The 20,895-nt window shown below is 42.2% G+C and overlaps 1 protein-coding gene across 2 annotated transcripts in view; it reads right to left on the bottom strand.

Moving 5' to 3' along the window:
* dok4 (docking protein 4) overlaps positions 1-17,328 on the bottom strand; it is a 73,680-nt gene extending 56,352 nt beyond the window's left edge. For both annotated transcript variants that reach the window (XM_079555049.1, XM_079555050.1), the window contains exon 1: positions 16,995-17,328. The gene's annotated coding sequence lies outside the window, so the exon portion shown is untranslated. The remainder of the gene's footprint in view (positions 1-16,994) is intronic.
* Between the last annotated feature and the right edge of the window lie 3,567 nt (positions 17,329-20,895).

Below are 20,895 nucleotides of genomic sequence, written 5' to 3'. Positions count from 1 at the left end.
AGCCCCAGATCAGAACAGTTAGTCAAATCTATGCAACTGTTCTTTTTATATACTTCAGATGAACGTGCAATTCAAAGCTGTTAATCAGTGGTGTGAGAGGTTTTAAAGCTGGCACTGAATGATGCAGAAATCTTTGTGAGGATATGGTTTCTTCTGCACTTGAGTGACGCGCTGCAATCAGTGGCCGTGATGGGATAGTCCTCAAATCCTAACGTTCCTGCATTGAAGAAGAAAGTCGGCGTGTCTGGCGAACACTTCCTCAGCTCAACCAACGTTATGTAACACAGCTAATCTCCTCATCTAAATGTCAACTTTCCCCAAAGAATGCCAGAGTTTTACCGTCAGCCTGAGTTATCTCGCTCCCGCGCAGGTATCTCTGCATCGACATGAGGGTCACGTCTCCCCCTGTGCGTCACTTTTCATAAACACAAGATCAACAAAGTCCAACAGTCACAAAAAAAATACAGATCCTAATCTGGAGTGCGTGATTCAGGGGAGCGGTCCCGAGCCCCAGTCTGCACGACAGAGACGGCAGAGATGGAGAGATAGAGCCGGCTGAAAGCATTTGAGAAATATGACTGTATACAGCGGTATGACGGGATAAAGATGAAATGTATGGGAGAGCTCTGACTTGAGATAAACAATAGACAAAAGACAGGCCAAGCAATTCAGCTAAATACAAGATGGCACTTAAAGAGCAGCTGTAGTTATACTGAAAGCTGATCCATTATTTCTTTTTTTTGCAATTTATGAGAATTTGTTCACAAAATTAAAGTTTAGGAATAGTGTATCTTGTTATAGTGAAAACCATTTGTCACCGATGCATTTGAAAATGTAACACACTGAGTGCCGCGCTGGTTTTGGTATTTAGCTGTTGAGCGCCGACAATCCAGACCATTTTTCATGATGTTTGTAGCACCACAGTGTATTCTATGTTATAGCCATGGACACAATGCTATGGCTCGTTTGAAAGGTGAGACTCTGAGCTCTCCGTAGGTGAAAACAGTTTAATTCTACACCTCGGTTCCGGTGATATCTAAGCTAAACAGAGGCAAGTTTTGATCAGAATCAAAGATTTTTTTCTAGAACCGGAGATAATGCGTCTTTTATGAAACACTCTCCTTTCTGATTAACTCCGCTCTCCTCTACAGGCACTAACGTCATGGGAGGAGGCAAATGCCTAAATATCTCAGTTTCAACGACAACATTGTTGACACATTTTGAAAGACACCACGTCTTGCCGCAGATCGATCACTTTTTATCGCGTGTGGATTTAAACAGCCTGTTCTCGGATTGAAGACTTTAACAAGATGTTTCTCAGCCGAACGATTTTAACCATTTAAAAACTCTTCCATCGGAAGTCGCTCTGCTTTGTCAAAAGCGCTCCACAGGGCGAGACAGAAGTGTCGGCTCTACAGCTTCGAAGCCCAACACCACGCCCCCTCGGACTAAAAAAAGAAAAGAAAAGAAACATGAAATGTCCAGGTGTGACTTTTCACAAGTTTTTGATCGTCATTTATTTCAGTTCTGTTCATCACAGAGCTACCAAAATCACACATACGGTATGAGTGTCTAGTTTCGTACACGCAAAAACTATTTTTTCCGTTTTTGGCACTCAACGTGGTAAGAGCTTCATACGTCACTGAACACATTTCAGGTCATACAGTTTTGCAATATTCAACATAGTAATTGCATATTTTATATGTTCCTTACTTACAGCAGCTCTAAATGTCACTTAATGTTACAGTAGTTGATGCAAACCCAATGAATCACATCCGTTAAAAAAAGTGCAAAGGGCAGAATTACAACCTCACTTCAAAATGTTCACACGCTCACTTTAAAGGCACATTATTAAACTTTTTATGTGAAAAACATATATTGATTTATATTGCTTGTTTCACCGTTTAGTGACCCAGCCATGAGTGGTTTGCATGGCGCCTTTACTTTCCATCACTCTGGCTCCAGAATCAATTGTGTTTAGAGTTTCTGGTAGGTTTTCACTGCTGACGGACCCTCTCTCCAGAAAACCTACAAAACAACTGATCCTTGAGCGTTGTAGAGACTACTGAGATAGAAAGTAAACCATGTTAACCACCCGTACAGCCAATAGGTCGCTAAAAGGTCAATTACGCACAAATATATATATATTTTCACATAAAAAGCTCCATAATACACCTTTAATTCCAACACAATGTACTTTTATGACAACAATCTGTTTCCTATTTGTGAAACTCTGATGCCTCAGGTCACCCTTCACAGACACGGGCACAAAGCGCTTTTACATGGGACAATATGAATTCACTGGGCGGTGGTAAACGACCTTAGCAGCCACAGCTGCCCTGGAGTTGACTGATGGAAGTAGTGCTCTCAATCCACCACCAGCCACCCACTCTCACATACGCTCTAATGTCCATGTTCTTTGTGGTAGGGGAAACCAGAGCACTCGGAGGAAACCTACGCAGACAGGGAGAACATGCCAACTCCTCAGAGATCGAACCCGAGACCCTGTTCCCTGGTCATTTCACATTACTATACTCAGCAATATAACAATTTATGTCATTATGTGATTTGATTTACAATAAAATAAAAAAACATCAGTAGTATCCTTATTTGACCATCGGTATCAGTCCAAGTGATATGAACTAAATAGAAGCGCAGTAATTATGAAATGTTATTATGCAACTGAGATTTATTATTTTATTCATTTTTTTAGATTGCTTGAAAAGAGTTCATGGAAAACTTTTTAACTATTCTCAAACGCAAAGGCTTCAAAGTGAAGGCAATTCACATCATTTATAACTTGCAGCAACAGGCCATAAAACATGAACGCCCATTTGCAACCGTGGACCGAACCATAAAGCGGTTGATGCTGTGAGATCATCGGGTCTGAACCGCAGCCACATGTCCTCATTAAAACTCATCAAAAGAGCGGCTCTGCTAATAACAGGCTGAAGAGACACACCCAGATCATCCCTGCAGCATCTCGGGACCTGTTGAGCCGACTCTGCAGGGCACACACAGCATCGAAACATGGGCCGCGGTGAGGAGTTTATCAAACAGTGGACTCGTCTGTTGTCCTTTGGATGCTACATAAACAAACGTCACAGCAGGAATCAATCCCAGCAATACTTTTGCTTTAGTTCTTAATATATCTTGCCAATTAGAGTAGAACATCGAATTGAGTTTATTTTTGTGATGTAAGATGCTAGTTTATGTCAGCAGTGCCCTGGCAGGTGACAGAGCTGAAACATACAGCAACACAAATACAAATAGTGACATCAGCTAAATAATAAAAGTGAGTCTCTCTTATTGTACCAGGCAGAGGCCGGTTCACAGGAAAGCTCGTCTCATTGGTCAGAGTTACGGAACTGCAGATTCTGATTGGTGTCTGAGATCAGCAAAGGGAGGGACTTCAGAAAAAAATCAAATTGTTTAAAATTACTTAAGATACATCAATTGCAGGCTGAGGCAGCCAATTATACGCAATCTATTATATTTGTAAAACATCTAAACTCGCAGACCATCACTTCAAAGGATCTATATCATGCTATTTTAGCCATTCCAAAGTTAAGTATAGGCATTTATATGATATATTGTACCTCTACCATTATCGAGCACTCATTTTTGTGTTATGTTCTCTGGAGGTATTTTTCAAACCTGGAAGACACAACGCTTCGATTCAGTTAACTCCGCCCCCTCTCTCCGCACATACAACTTTACCGTAATATAAATAAACAGCTTCATAAATGGCTAACACACACAAGCTAACACGCGTTTGGATTGACTCACCGCTCTGGTCCATCGCTGTTTACATTATGGGACTCACGTTGGTTATAAAAGTTAATCCACTTTGATTCTGGCGAAGATTCACCAAACATCCATCAGAGACAGTCACAGAAAAACAATATTTTGGTGATAGTCGCTGAATCCAAGAGAAAAAAACAACTTCGAGTGGCCTCTTCTTGAAAAAGGTTGAATAAACTCCCGTTCTCCTTCCTTTTCTCCGTCCGTGACATTATCGTTAGGTAAGAATAAAGAACAGGTGTGTCCAGTTATAACGAGCTCCATCTTCACAGCTGCAGCGCAAACATGACTGATCTGTTCAGACTCAGGGGATGTGTTTGTTTTGGCCTCAGCTGACCTGGAAGCACCTCGGGCACATCCTTTTTATTTTATTTTTTTCTCTTTGCATCTCTCTTACGACAGAAATAATGAAAAAGCTGTTTTACAAATTAAAATCAGGCTGCAAGACATTGCTTTACAGACGTCGAGCACTTCCGTTCCGTTGTTACGACACAACTGAACACTCAGTCGTTCACCAGGAGAGGGATGCGCAGCTGCTCAGAGAGCAGGATTCAGGACGATTGCGGAGAGCTGCGTGAATGAAGCCACAAACCACTCTGGGGGTGTTTTTGATAAGGAAATAGCATAACAACATGGCTAAAAGCTCTAAAAAGTCGATTTTGCATGATATAGGACCTTTAATGAAATCCTGCTTCCGGGTCCAAACTGTTGAGAGCTCCATATACAACACCAAAAACTGTTTTACACCTACTTAGAATAATATATCTCATTTCGCCAGGTAAAATGAAGATTTTTTTAATTTTTAAAATAAACCGTCATTGTGTAAGGAAAAAAATAATTTGATAATTAATGTAAAAAAATCTTCAGTGAAAGTTCTTGAGTCATCCTCTGTACTCTGTAGTTAAAGTGTAGAACGTCGGTGTCGCTGACGAAGCCTTTTGGATGAAGAGGCGAAACATTCTACACTTCAACTACAGAGAAGATGACTCAAGGACCTTCATTGAAGATGGACAAGTAGAGTAAATGTCATATTTCTTTGCGTTCAAATGTTTAAAAAGGTTACAATCAGTTAAATCCCATTATAGTGAATAGAACTAAAGCTCAGTTGGGCCCGGAAGTGGAGCCATGACATCCTCACAAACATATAGAGGAGGGGCAAAGCTGCTATATTTGAATTAACAAAATAATCAAAAGTGAGTAAGTTATTCTTATCTAAAACATTGCAATGGTGAAATAAGAGCAGCTTCTTATTTTCTTCAAAAGTGTTTCTGTTGGGTTGATTGTTGTGCCAGCTGCAAGTGACCATGGAGTCACATGTGTGCGGCGTACAGAGAGTGATGAAAAATGTCTCAAATTTACACCATTAAAATGAACAATTTTAGCAGGGCTCACTAAATCCTCAGCATTTTACTTACATGGAAGAGTTGGCTCTTTAAAGGTTATATCTGTGCAGATCATAGCCGTAAATATAATGTATCAACCGCTAAGGTCAGGATGGAGAACAAGGATACGGTTAAAGTGATTACATTTGGCTTGTATGTTGGTGTTTGTGAGTTTGTAATAATGAGAGAACATGCTCTTCCTTTTCTGATTCAGAGGAAAGTGGGCTGCGGTGAGGGCAGTGGTTAATCAGGATTAGCAGAGGGACATTCAAATCATGATGTGTTTCTAAGATCAGAGCATAAGTGGCCTCACAGGGCGGCACAAATATTATTGATTAACAAACAGAACAAGGAGTAATGACAGATATTAACTACAATATAGACTGATGCATTCTTCAAACGCTTTCATGTCTTTGGAAACTGGGAAGGCAAAAAGGAACAAAAAAAAAGGAACACGTAAAGCTTCTCTTTCGCTCACAAGGTCAAATGTTTTTACGGTTATCTCAAACACACCTTGAGATCGAGACTTAATCCCCAGATACCAAATTATTCCATGAAATATTGAAGGTCAATTCTGGAAAAAAAGAGATCTTCTGCTCTCAATGAGAAGAGCCACACTCTTGTCTCAGGGAGCGTCAGAAATCCCAAGTTTATATTTCAACCTTGAGGAGACAAAGACAGGATTGTACAATTATCTGTTTTAGTGGAATGTGCTTGTCCTCTCTGTTGCTGTAGCCTCCCTTCCCCGAAGTTCAAAGACAAGTAGGTTTTAGGTGAAATTTCCTCGACTGAATTATATATGAGTGAATAAGAAAAGCATAAATGGCTGAAATTTTACAGCCCATGTTGCCATGATGTGAAATGCATGTGATTATTTCTAATAGTTTCATATTCATTCAAGACAAGACTGTACATTGTCCTGTGATTTTCCTGGACTGTGCAGCCATCATGATTAGTGATCTTTTTCTGCTTTCTTTCTTACTCAAGTCAGCGTTCATTTTGACAGCATATTCTAATTTAGTTTGGGTTTGTGCACACGTGTGCGCCGTTTGTGGAAAAAGCGACTCCACCCGAAACTCTTCAGTTCGGGTACTTGTGAATGAAAAAGTTTGTTAAATACGAAGTCGTGACGTTTCTCTTTTTACAGCGGTTTAGCAGCAGCAGCTCGGGGGGTTCTGAGCAGAATAAGCACGTTTTGAATGTCTAACACAGTGGGTCTGTCCCGCGAGCACCTGTCCCGCCGCACACGGCTGCAGAAGCATCCATGAGAGCGGCGAGAGACTTTAGTGATTATTTGAGCACGTGTAATCAGAAACACAGCGGCCCCGTTAAGAAGACCGTTATGGCTGGAGCTTATCGGTCCGGGTGGACCGGCACATGTGGGCCCCGGGGTTCGGTACCCATCCCTACCGATATATCGGTCGATCTCTAATCGATTCAACTGGACTATTTCTTGTTGTCTTGTTGTCTGTGTTGTATCTACCTGGATGATTGAGATCAATCTTTGTTAGACTTTAAATATAATTTGGCGAGTTTTGCCTGGTGACAGTGCAATCTACAACACCTGTGCACTGGAGTATGTCACCACCAGTCTACCGTTTAATGGACTTAACAGCTTTGGCCCTTTGAAGAAGAGAATTGGATGCTTCTCGAAATATCGGAGCAACTATGTAAAAAAGAAGAAGCCCAGTTGAATAGATTTAGCTTTCTGTATTATATAGGGCTGGGCACCGTTACGTTACAGCACTTTAAAGATACTTGGTTTTCGATACCGATACCTGTAAATATCTGTGGTCCAGAACCAATAAACAGAACAATAATGTGTGGAAGATCTGCAAATCTACAATATCGGGTTTATCTCCAATGTCAAGAAATCTGTGAAAAATGGGGAAAATTGGGAGAAGCAAAATAAAGAAAAAATTGTGTGAAAAAAAAAAATTCGGGCAAAAATAGGGAAAAATACATGCTGATTCCTGGACTTTGACAATGCTTTTATACATAGCTCAAACAAAAACAAAAGCTCTCCTCCAGCAACGTTTAACATAACAAAAATCTCCCATTGTCTCATCCAAACTCCAAAACTAGGAGCTGCTTCTGAGAAAAAAAAGTACAATTTCGATTAATTGCCCAGCCCTATCAAAGAATTAAGTCAACGAAATGAACACTGACTCAAGTGCACCACTAAACGAAATAGCCAATTTATCCCCGGCGCGGCACGCTGCATGTGGCGTGCCGGCTGCCGCTATCCTCATATTGTATCTCAATGTTTATGTTGTCTCATTGCGTCGTGCTGCTTTGCCGGTTCCTTCAGCACAAATGAAATTAAGCCGGAGATCGCTGAAGCGTCTCCAATTAGATCTGGAGAAGGAGGCGGCGTGCACCAGTTTCTGCGGCGTCTCCAGACCTCCCTCTCCTCAGACATGATGAGAGGCGAGCCAATGCAACCGCTGTCAGGACAAATTACAGCCCGAAAAACACAGAGAGGCCCCCCTCCTCCGCCTCCTATACGCTCTCCATTCACCACTGAGAGGGAGAGATGTGCAGTAATGGGCCAAGAGTATCTTTCTCCAACCGCAGCTATAAAATGTAGGTGATGGTTCAATAAAATGCATTAGGAATTAGGGCTGTGCTCAGTAATATCGTATCAGAAATATCGCTATGGTGTACGTGACAATATGTATATATCGTATCGAGTCACCTGCGTGATATGCAAATATGTTTGTCTGACCATAGCCTTTAGTCAGAATGTATCACATGCTTATAACAACTTCAATGCTGGGGCGGATCTAGAAAAAAATCACGGGGTGGCAATAAAATAGCAGCATTGTCCATAATATAAGTAGGAGGGTTTCTTACTCAGGTAAAATGCAAACTTTTGTTAAAAAAAAAAATAATAATAAAAAATCATCATCTTGGGAGCCCCAGGAGTTTGCACCTGGCTCCTTATTCAGCTATACAGTTATAAGTACTAGCTGAGAGTGAGCCTCTGTAGCACCCAGGTAGCTTCTATAGAGCAGATATGAGACATCACATTGGTTATACAGACCAAAAAACTATTAAATGAATCAGGCTTTGAAGATCTGAATAGCAACTAGTCCTTGAATCAATGCATTTATAAAGTACCAGGTTGATGGCTACACTAGAATTTAGACAGTTCCAGACAAGGACAAAACCTGACTGAAATCAATGGGATGGCAGCTGGCGCCCCTCTAGATCCGCCCCTGCTCCAATGAAAGCCGTTAATATGTTTTGTATTATGGACACTCTATCGCAGACCACTTGAACTCTGTATCGGAATACGTATCGTGAAGTTGTTGGTAATACCCAGTAGGGCGGCACAATATATCGCAAAAAAATATCGTGATATCAGTTGGTGCAACATCTGTATCGCAAAAAGCCACAATATATCGCAACATTACTGAAGTCTTCATCTGACTGAGATCGACAGTTTTTTTGCAAACTCAAGTTCACTTTCGAGAGGCATTTCTGAATTTAGTTCAATTTTTTTTTTTTCGGTTTTGGTGTAGTGTTTAAAGTCTTCTTTTGACAGAAATATGAAATATCGCAATAATATCACAATATTGCACAGCCATATCGCATTGTTGCATTTGTTTGTCTTATTTTGATGAAGGGAAAGTCATATCACGTCCTAAAGATTCAAGGTCTGGACTCTGCAGTATAAAAATGATGTCCCATGCTATTTTCTCCTCGAGCTTCCTCTAGGCCAGGGGGTCCAAAACGTTCCAGAGCCCAAAATTATCACACATATAACACAGGACTCCCACAATCAAAAAGATAGTTGACACTTACAGAAACATCAAGCAGTAAAACACTTGAAGGTGGGTTGAATTATGTGTATTTAAAGAGTTGACTTTGCTATTTCACCTCAATTTATATACTGTTTGGAACAACTAATGACATATTTCAAAATCATCCTGGGACCTTGCCCTCCCCAGTTTGGGAACCACTGCTCTCGGCCCCTTGTTTTCAGGCAGCTTTAACTTCCGCGTCCTTCCACTCATAAAATCCACGTCCCACCACTGTACATGCAAAACCTCAACTTTTACTATGTATCCGACTTTATCTCCGAAACAACCCTCTGTTGAAGCCCTGCTAATTCTTTGCCATGTCCATGATTTTCACTGAAATGACTTGGGCGCCGTCTCCTCAGCTTCATGCCAAAGAACCTTCCTGACAGGATGAGCTCAGCCCACAGCAGCAGATGCCCTGGCTTTTAAACAGCGCAGGAGCATGTGTGTCGTACGCTGTAATTGTGTTGATTTATGGAAATTAACATGTGCGCGCACCAGAGCCCGTCTGTCTCGAGTGAGGGACACCGCTGCATGCCTTAAAAGGTCATACTAATCATCTCTGTGACTGTTTTCTTTAGTTAATGCATCTGCAGTTGAAGACGTCCCATAATGTACGCTGCTATGTTTTGCTTTTCACATTCAGGGTCGGGTCAAGACAGTCATCAGAGCCTGCATTCATAAATCAACTGTACAGGACCAACGCAAAGAGTGCACATGATCAACACTGGTCATGAGGCGTAGTGCGGAAGGCTTATCTGCATCACAATCAATCATCATCCGATCATCACCCAGGACATTTAAAGAGGGGGTTTAATGCAAAATTTTGTTTTTTGGGCTTTTTGCCATGTGTGTCTCTCATCAAAAACATACTTGGGGGTCGTTGCTCATGTGCAAAAGTGGATCAGCAGCCGAGTCATTTAAGAGTTTTACTCCCACAGGAATTTCCTCATTTACATATCAAATTTAGGGCCCTAATACTGTAATATGTGCATTTTCAAGCGCCACATTTTGCTGTATGCTCGTTTCCAGCTTGCACACGTCTTTGAATCTTCCCCAGTGACTATTCTTAGCAACTTAAAGTGTTAGTCTGGAAGTGTAAATGTATTACAAATTTTATAAAGTGTGCAATATCTACCACCTGGTCTTGTATTTTGATGTAAAGTAAGTAATAATATATACACCGGTATATTATTTTTTGCAACGTCCCTCCTTCGTGGACTTCGGTGACTAATTAGAGTCTAGTATCCTCCCATGTTGACCAATGAGACAAGCTTTTCTTGTGAACCTGGCTCAGGTCCAATCAGGTCCAATCAGGAGGGAGGGGGAGGAGCTTGATCGTTTAATTTTGAAAATTCTGTTCCTGCTCTGCAAACTAAGAAGGGCTTACGCAGTCTGAGTCACATTGATTAATGAATCATTACTGAACCAGGCTACAGGTAAACACGTCATCTCCTCAAGGCACCTCTTTCAGGACTCTATGTTTTCACATGAGTTTCAGTTCTGACCTGAAAGCAAGTTTCACAGCGTGGAGTGGACTGACATCTGTGCTCCCTGCCCACACTGAGCAGAGTCCATTATTTACTATTTATTCATATTATATCTGGTGGCAAAAAGGTGCTGCAGAAACTTTCTGGTTAAAGATGGGAGGATTTTTATTTTTTTCACTTTCAAATATCACTCTATCTCTCCTCACGTTGCAAACTTACAGACTATCACTTTAAAGAAGCTGCTGCTGTTCCCATAAAGCTCCTCCTGAGGTCCTACGTGTCTAAGAAATGCTTTCCTCACTGCTAAGCTTAATCCTTTCACCGCAATGTGAAAACACCAGCCATAGCCTCACATGCCACACACTCTCTTTACTCTAACAGCTGCAGCAGAGGACGGAGGTGGGAGGGGCTTATGGTGAGAGCGTTTCAAAATCAGGAAGTGAAGCTGAGGGATATTTTGCTTCAGCTGTTTTAGATCTATATTCCAACCAACAAAGTATAAGATAGTAGTAAAGACGTGCTTGAGATTTTTACTAAATACCTGCAAAAAGTTTAATACCCCCCCTTGAGGCCTTACCCTCCAATTCCTCGCCTGCTTCCCAGCTGCGACCCCTCCGCCTCATCTCCACCTGGCTTCACCTCTGCTCCGCCTCAGTGCTCATCGTTCTCTGCTCAACTCTGGCCTCATCCTCTTCCCAACCAGTGTCCACACACGGGGGAGAATACATCTGCTATATCATTGTGCTCATGCTTATACTCAAGGTCTTTTTGCGAAAAAAGTTAAATGTACAACAAACCTTTCAAAGAACTTGTACTTATATCCTTTTCTTCTATCTTTGAATGTTTGTATTTCAAAGTACGACTCTACGATTCTCCCCTGAGGCAATAAGAGCTTCCCATCTTCTTTCTAAAATGTGTAAATGTCGCACTCAAGGTCAAGGAGGACTTGTTCAAGAAACCACAAACACACATTTACGCCTAATTTTGCCACAATCTAATAAGCCGTTTACTCGCTGTCGGTTCCAAGTAAAAATAATGTTTTTTTCCGCGAGGAAGGGAACAATCTGGCAAACAATTAAGCTTAATAATGGTGCTGTATGAGGCAGATTCTTTGCCTGGACTCCAAAAGCACGTTCTTTTTATAGTCCACAGCTCTAAAACCTAAAAGAAAAAAATCCCTCTCTTGTATGACCATTAAGCTACAGTAAACTTCCTGACTTCTTGTTTGTAGCTGGTGGGAGTGGAGCCTTTTATTATTCCCAGTGCATCCCCCGGGCTCCGCTCCTCAGCATTTTCAAACTCTCCTCTTAGCACTTTACAGTCGCTGCGATAACACGGGGAGGTGCTTCATTAACGGCGCCAAAACACCGGCCCCTGAGCTTCCACCGCGAGACGGGGGGAGACAGCGGCGGCAATTTACGAGACGCCGGGCGAGGAGCGGCGGCGCGATAGCGTTGTCAGGCGAAGTGTAGGTGAGATGTGTTCTGAAGCTCGTGTGTGTGAACGGATTCGGGGGGAAAATGTGTGATTTCAATTGTACGGGCAAGTTTTGGGTGGCTGCGATTTACGAGTTGTGTTTTCAAATTGAGATTCAAAGTTCAAAGGGCAGATTTCAAATATTCCCAAGAGCATTGCTGAAGTAGAACTGCCGAACTACCGCAAGAACCACATGCATTTCAGAATATCACTATAGAAGAGGTCTAAACTCATCAAGTCCAAATATCATCCACAGAAGACTAAATGCAAGACGCTCATACAGTTTACAGTTACAATATGGATTTGATTGCAATCAAGCTTATAGTACATGTAGCCCAGGGGTGTCAACCATGCGGCCCGCGGGCTGGATCTGGCCTGTCTTGTAGAGCATAAATTCCATGTAAAGAGTATGTAAAAAAAAAAAAAAAAAAAAAGTAAGTCTCCAGCCCATTCCTGTGAGGAGTTATGACTTTTTAAAGAATAACCAGAATGCTCATTCCAGCCACTAGAGGGCAGCTTAAATTTAAAAAAAAAAAAAAAAAAAAAGGAAAGAATTCCACACGTGTCCAGCAGAGGGCACTGACATAAAAAGAGATCAGGATATAAACAACACATTATAGCCACGTGGTAAACAGCTTCCCAGTGTGGGGTCAATGAATACTAATTGTTATTGATGAGGCTACAGTCAAGTTGGGGCTTTGACCAAATCACAGCTCATTATTAATATTCATTTATTGTAAAAAATGTTCTCTCTCACAGTATAGTATTTTCCTGTTTACATTGTGTGTGGCCCACGACCCACCGTGGGAGCTGAATTTCGGCCCACGACCCAAAATGAGTTTGACACCCCTGAAAAAGCCCTATAGTCCAAAACATGGGTGTTCAGACTCTTTTTCATTGGAGGCTGAGTATTTAAGTGTATACCACCATAAAACCACCCTTTTATTTAGGCTTGGAAGCTTAAAAAAGCTCCTTCTCACTGCACTAAAATGTAAGGTATTGAGATTCTAATCATCTAGATTAAAATGATAAACTTTATAAGTAAAAAGCACCATCTCTGGCAATGTGTGCCAACTTAGCAAAAGTGGGCCATATTTGGTCCCTGGGCCACACTTTGGGCAACACAGATACAAAAATACAACAACTTTATCAAATTGTGCAATAGCCGGTTTGCTTCACTGTGTAATAAAGAACTCCTTAAAGTGAAATCTTTTCCAAATCCCATAGATTTTGTATAATTGGGCGCTTAGGCCTGGAATTTGACAGAACGTAAGTAATATTAAATAATTCATTTTTTTCTAAAGTCCCTCCCTTTGCTGATCTCGGCAACTAGTCAGAAATTCCGATGCCACAACGTTGACCAATGAGACGAGGAGGAGAAGGAGGAAAGGTGAAGGACGCTCAAGCTTTCACTTTTGAAATCTCTTTTGCTCTCTCCTCATTTTGTAGCGGTGGCTTTCAGGTCTAATCACTGTCACTTAGCTTTGCCTGATCTTTTTTCTCTCACACAATTTGAAGCTTCAAAAGGCAAGTTTTTATGTCTTTGTATCAGTGATCCACATCCTGAGCGACTCTGTCTGACCCAATGAAGCTTCTGCTGCCGTTTTAAACAAGAACAGAGGTTGAATGATAGAAAAATAAATTGGAATCCAATGGAAATTCCAGTTTGAACAAGCGCTTAAAGGGCTGCAAGAGCTCTTTTGCATTATTTATTTGGACATTTATTTATTTTCAAGAGGATTTATCTTCAGAAACATTGCAATTGGAAGATGATGATGCTTGTGTTTTGCTTTCTCCGTGTTTTGAAGAGGGACAGCGATTAAACGGGGAGATGGACGCTGAAGAGCAAGAGCTGCCAGGAAACCCGAGGCCGAGAGCAAGACCAAAGACGAGACTCATGGAGAGAAAGAGGGGGTGAGTTTAGTGTCAGAGCAGGGGCGGCGGCGGCGGATAGGGCTAGATAAAGGCGGGAGCGATTCACTCTGGTGACCCCTGAGCGGAAACAGCTGAAATGAGAAGAAAATAAATGTGGTCTTAATTGGTCCCAATGCTGCTGCGATGGGTCACGAGGGTGCACTTATTTCGCAACCGCTGAACCAGAGACAAAGACAATTTGCACGTTTGATTTCGCTGATAAGGGACCAATTATCTGCCGCGTTAAGAAAGTCATATTTGGGGCTCGACTTAAAGGGGAAAAAATGAAGAAAAAAAAACATCTCATTTGAGAGAAGAGACGGACAGCTGAAGTAAATTAAGATTCTCGTGCGTTTCAAAACATATTTGTATGTCTATGTAAAAGAAGTTGTAATACAAAACAATAAATTGGAGTGTAACTAACCAACATAAGAAGTCTTGGCTGCACTGTTGTTGGCAGGGGGTTCATTCAGCTTTTTGACCTCAGGCGAAGCAACATGAGGCTCATCCACTTGAGACTGCGTGATATGGCTCCATCTCAACTTTGGATTCTTTTTTTCCCATTAATAACAAAGAAACAGAGCTTGTACTATTATGATTCATGACAGGGAAGACATGTTTCAAATAAGACTTAGCTCAAACAATAAATGGAGGCTTTCCACTAGGGATGCACCCATTTGATACTGGTATCGGATATCGGAGCCGATACTCGTTTTGTCTGTCACCATTTTAAAACACACAACTTTTACCAACTCAATCTCAGTGTATATGGACAACTTCAAGCTCAAAATCTAGAGAATTCAGTCGTTTCAACCTCCACAAACAGACCTTTGATCGTAGCAGAAGCTAATCAAGCCTGGGACATGTTACAACCCCAGGCCTCCAGGCTCCCTCCTTTTTGTATAAGCTTTGTGTGTGGCTTAAACTTGCATTTTTCCCACCATGTAAATTGGTGTGGTCCTGTGAGTGGATTGCCTTGGGAGTCCTGGCTGTTGGTCGGGTCCGTTGCTCTGATGCTGGTCGGTTGGTGGGGCAGTTCTACACCTGGGGGAACCTGGGAAAGTCACCTGTGCCAGCTACTCCTATAAAAGGACCTCACTTGTGATCATTCTGGCTGCTGGCCTTTGTGGCCTGTATGCCATTCGTTCTGTGTCTCTTCGATGTTACCCTTTTTGCACTCCTTTTGGTAAATTACAACTTTATTTACCCATTGTACATCTTGGTTTTTGTTACTTCCCTTACCCTAGGGTTGTAGCAGGACACAAACTATGATTGGATCACCTAAAGTGGCCCAATAAGATAAAATAGCCACTGCTGGAGTGGATAAATGTTTGCATTGTAGTTTATGAAATGCGGTTAGAGAATAACTGATATATTGGTAATGCACAAGTTGTAATGATCAGATCACTTAATGTGCGTTGTTTATATGTTATAACCTGAAGCCTGTCATATACCCAAGGATGTAGAAAAGTCCTTGGATCCTTGTTTAATGTTTTTCTATTAGTTCATTATTGATGATTGATCTGTAACATTGTGTTTGCAAGAAAAAAGAAAAGACTTAATTGATCTGACAACGGAGAAAAGAGGACCATTCACTTTTTTTTTGCCACTCAAAACAGCCGCTTTTAAGAAAGTCTCTCAGTTTCGGTTAGTATCAGATTGGCTGGATCAGTGCATCTCTACTTTCCACTCCAGTATCATTTAACACATAAATCTTCCCCAAAATCTCAAACCAGGAGCCGTTACTTCCACTGAAAAAACCCCATGACCACAATTGAGACCTAAACCTTTATTGTGAGCTACTTCTATCCTGGCAGAGGCTGAAGAAAAACATTAAAATCTGAAATATTTGTAGAATGGCCCACTACATTTGAGAGTTATTTCAAGGTAACGACCGTGACAAAGACGAGCACAAAACCAGCAGATAAAAAAAAACTTTCGAGCATTGAGCAAGTCATAACCTGGTCCAGTATTTTTTTTAAGGAAGCCAAACATATTCACCTGCAGTAACCCGCCGGTGCACCGCAATTTAGGCAAACAGACGCCAAATTACATGTTTAACCTGTCCCACTGAGCTCTCCGGTTTGCTTCTCCAGAGCAGAGCGAGCTGTCAACTCTGCAGTAAATCAGACGATCCATCCCACAACATGCAACAGAAACACATAGAAACACCGTGGGGTATACCTAGTATCAACAATACTTTAATAGTCAGTCTTTTCCATCTTCAGTTGGTATTCAGGGATCATTATTGTTGACTTTTGATACTTTTATGCTAAAACAGCCACAGACCAAACACGAATGGTAACTTAAGTTCAACATAAGTTCAACATTCTCCAAATTCAGTTCAGTTTAAGCCTAATTTTGGTCCTGATTTTGTACTTTGTAAGTCTTTCAGTCTGATTTAGACGAATATCATGGGTTTGTTCTCACAACACGCAGCAGTACATTATATGGATGCTGCATTTTGCACATTTATGGATCATTATTGTGTTTGAAATCAACCGAAGAGCTTGACAAAAGGTAACGGGGCCAAATGCAGAGAAAAAACTATTTCCCAACGCTATAGCCAGCAAGCACACAGATTGTCAGGTATGAAATAAATGGAGAATAAATGGAGAAAGCAGAAAGGGTCACAGTATACAAAGGCATAAACGTATAACTATATTTGCTCTGGTTCAAAAATCAATGGCCCTAATCGAGACTTGTTTGTTTGGGGACAGGTTGCTGGGGGTTTCGGTAGCAAGTTATATTTTCTAGATCTGAGAGAGTCTTTCTAGGCTTATTGTACTCTGGATTTAGCCATAAAGAATCTGAGACTTTGCTTTGGGATTGGATTATCAGCTTAAGAGCTAAAGCAAAAAGTGTAGACTAAACATCTTTTGTTAGCACCAAGTAAAATGCTTTGTGCTCGTGATGATTTTGGTGTCTATCATTATCAGCATTTGATTTAAAGATGGGGCACAAAAAAAAATAATCCTTTAGATTGTTGACAAATAACTTATTACAACATTGTGCAGATATAAAAGTTGATTAAGTGTGACATTTAGACTGTTTCAGAGAAGTTTCCTCCCCACACACACACACACACACGCACACACACACTGATGCTCGCTTCTTACCTGGTGGCGCCCAAAGATCCGATGTCCCCGTCTCCGCGCTGCTGGGACTGCTCCTTCCCCGCTCCTCAGCCTCCCCTGTGCCGCTGCGCTGCCTCCTGCGCTCCCGCCGAAAGATCCTCCCTCCCTTCCTTCCCACTAACTGCTGCTGTCGATTGGATGGTAAAAGAAAAAGGACCAGGGTGTTTTTTTTAAAGATCCAGGGAGCGCTGCGCAGTGGGGGCAGACTGAGACGTGGTGATCGGCGCCGCTGAGGACGTGCGTCTGTCTGGGGGGGGAGAGAGCGCGCTGGCAGCCCCGGTGTGTGGAGCAGAGAGGCAGCCGCTGACAGCCACAGGACGCACACACACGAAGTGAAAACACGCCCAGCAGCCAAGCATGCCCTGTCAGACCGGCCTCCTACCGTAACGCTGGGGGAAGTGGCGCAATGAGAAAGTTAAGGCAGGTTTATGGGTGAACAAGGAGGAGAAAAGAGACAGATTTAGGTTTTGAGCGTTTTATCAGAAAGAAGCTTTGCATATTGCTTGTTTTCCCTCCATGAGCGGTTACTCGAAGGTTTGGTTAAACATGTCCTACCAAAGGTATCTCACCCAAACGGTGGCCCAGTGCCATGCTGGGCAATTCTTATTCCTGTAAAGGTTAAGCAGACACACGCATCACAAAAATGAAAGGCGTGCAGGATCTAAAAAAACAACAACAACAACAACAGTGAAATGAGAAGGTAAAAGCTCCGCACAGCTTGTACGCCCCCAATTAATTCCCCAATAAATGTTTTACTTCTTGCACTACGAAAGTGACGTTTGGGGCCTCAAGTCAAGGGCTGACTTGAAACGTCACTTTCGTGGTGAGAGAAATAAAAAATTGTTTGGGAGCATACAATTCTTATTCTTAGCAGCCGAAGGCTAATGGTTCTGTTTTCTCACGGTCAGGTTGATTCACAGTGCCGGGCCCACAGTTTGGTGCTTTGCGGTGCAAGTAAATAATATCCATCCATCCATTTTCTTCCGCTTTATCCGGGGCCGGGTCGCGGGGGCAGCAGTCTCAGCAGAGATGCCCAAACTTCCCGGTCCACACACACCTCCTCCAGCTGTTCTGGGGGGACCCCGAGGCGACACCAGGCCAGCTCGGAGACATAGTCCCACCAGCGTGCCCTGGGTCTTCCACGAGGCCTTGTCCCACTTGGACATGCCTGGAACACCTCCCGCGGGAGGCGACCAGGAGGCATCCGTAACAGATGCCCGAGCCACCTCAGCTGGCTCCTTTCGAGGTGAAGGAGCAGCGACTCTACTCCGAGCTCCTCCTGGGTAACTGAGCTCCTCACCCGATCTTGAAGGGTCTGCCCAGCCACCCTGCGAAGGAAACTAATTTCGGCCACTAATATGTTGGTTTTAAAATAAAACCGCCTAAATGTTCATTATAACACTGTTTATTATCTCAGAATAAAATTGGCAATGGGTTATAAACAAAATAGAAAACAAAATCGTAGTGCTCTAAAGAAGAATAAAAAAATAGGAAAAAGAAGCAGCCAGTGTAGACCATGTGCTCATAAGAGTAGCTTTCACTTTCAGCAGCTAAAACACAGTGCATTTGAGGTTTGTGTTTGGGCTTTTCCTGAACAACATTATGCTTGCACTTGTATGGAAACAAAGCTTTTGAAGCCCGGATTATCACCAGGATTGGATCTCATGTAGGGCCTATGAATCTGCTCTGACATTGTATGGTGGTGCAATGGTTCGTCGCAGCTTGGCAGCCAAACCATTACAAAGCCACGCAGACTCCATCTGTTTTTGGAGGATGTAACTTTGCAGGTCTTGAGTGTCCACAGCCTTCAGTTTAGCGGTAAGTGATGATGAAACAGTGCTCTGCTTGGTGTGTGCGCATACACGAAGAAGGCCTAAAGACTCAAACCGGTACGATCAATACTGTCGTCGATTTTCGCATCGTGCTTGATGCATGTTACACTCCTTGTCTTTATTGAATTAAATGAGTCTTCTTTCATTTCATTTAGTTTTATTGTCATTTCTACCACATGGAAAGGACATGTAGTGAGTCCAAATTGTGTTATTCTCAAACAGCCTGGTTCAAAAAGACAATAGTTCAATCAATCAATCTTTATTTATATAGCGCTTTTCATACATTTCACGTAACACAAAGTGCTTTACAGATTTAAAAACATTCTCTCACACCCACGTTCTCCCACAAATACAAACACATCGTCGCATTCACACTCTCCCCACCACCTCCCCAGAGACACACCACACCACACAAGCACACCACACACACTCAAGGTAAAACAATGGACACAATGGACATAAGGCTGAGGTAAGGCTGAGATAAGGCTGGGTACAGATAGTTCACGATACTACTGACACGAAATATGGGATACCTAGGCTATACAGTAGGGGGTTGCTTCATGTTTAGTTCATTGTAATTTGGAGAGGTAAAAATAGCCTTGTCATTAAGAGTTTTCACAAAGTCCTGCAGTTTTTTTTTCCACCAGTGCTTGTATTTCATAGTAATGCCCTTCCATGCCTGCACCAACTCTTTCCATTGTTACAGCTTTGGGAACGTCACAAACTGCACTTTTTAATGTATAGATGGTGTAAATGTGTAGGAAAAGAGTCCAATAGTTTGGCTGTAATTGGCCTCAGACTGGGTGGCACAGACAGGGAGGATCTTTCTCTCTCTTTCTCTCTCTCGTTCCCTGTCAGTCGTGGTTGATGGTTCAATCCCCTCTGGACTCATGCCTCCCCTCTCTCCCTCCATCTATCACTGTATTTCTCTGCACTGAGACCCAAGAGTCCCGCTGACATTTCTCTGTACAAATGGTCTTTTCTGTCTGTTAGATTGGGCCCACAGCAACTCAGCACGTCACTGTCCATCACCCGGAACGACCCTGGCTTCAAGGAGTGACGCGGCCTGTAATGAAGTCTCAATTTCTCTCATAACGACGTATAATATAAGTGCTAATTGTCCAGCCAAAGGCCAGTTGTGGCAATTTGGATGAAAACTTCTTAAATCTGGTATCCTCCTTGGCTATGTGTGAATGTGGTTGGTTGTGATGCGAGGGCCACAGGGGGTTTCGCTAAGAGGACCAGACCAGTTGCGTTTTCAAGTTTGCGTCTCTAATATAATATGCGTTAAATACAAGAGGGAAACAATAGCAGAAGCCTGACTACTTTGATTAATCTTCTTCTTCAGTGTCAAAAGATCCAATGCTACCTTCATTTTTCACCAAGATCTTTTATTGAGGATGGGGAGTGTGACCACTGCGGAAACTCTTCTCCAGCACATACCAAAGAATCTCAATGGGGTTAAGACCTGGACATTGTGGTCAATCCATGTGTTCCCTGACCCTGAACCACTCTTTCACCAAGTTAGCCTGATGAACCCCGGCATTATCATCTTGGAATACGCCCGTGGCATCAGGAAAGAAGAAATACGTTGATAGAATAACCTGGTCTTTGAGGATGTCCAGGTCGTCAACCGATCTCATTCTTTGGACACATGGTGCTGCTGAACCTCGACTTGAGCAACGACAGAAACCCCAGATTAGAACAGTTGTTTGCCCACCTCTGGTGTAAAGTATATTTTTCCATTCTGTAGGGAAATTTGTCCTCTACATCAAACACATCCAGTGCTGGGGCAACCTGTCAGACGCTTTGGACAGCAGCAGTGTCGTACCTGGGGACTCATCTCCAGATCTGCTGGTTCGTGGTCATAATTAGGGCTGTGTGATATATATATATATATATATATATATATATATATATATATATATATATATATATATATATATATATATATATATATATATATAAAAAACATTTGCTATAGGGCTGTGTCTGGTTTGCAGTTAGTGCTGAAAATAGCTCAACTGACCAAGCATGCTTGCATATCTCAT

The sequence above is a fragment of the Gobius niger genome (genome assembly GCF_951799975.1).
Source record: "Gobius niger genome assembly, chromosome: 4".
In the NCBI taxonomy this organism is placed as follows: domain Eukaryota; kingdom Metazoa; phylum Chordata; class Actinopteri; order Gobiiformes; family Gobiidae; genus Gobius; species Gobius niger.
This window is presented reverse-complemented; position numbering and strand designations above follow the sequence as displayed.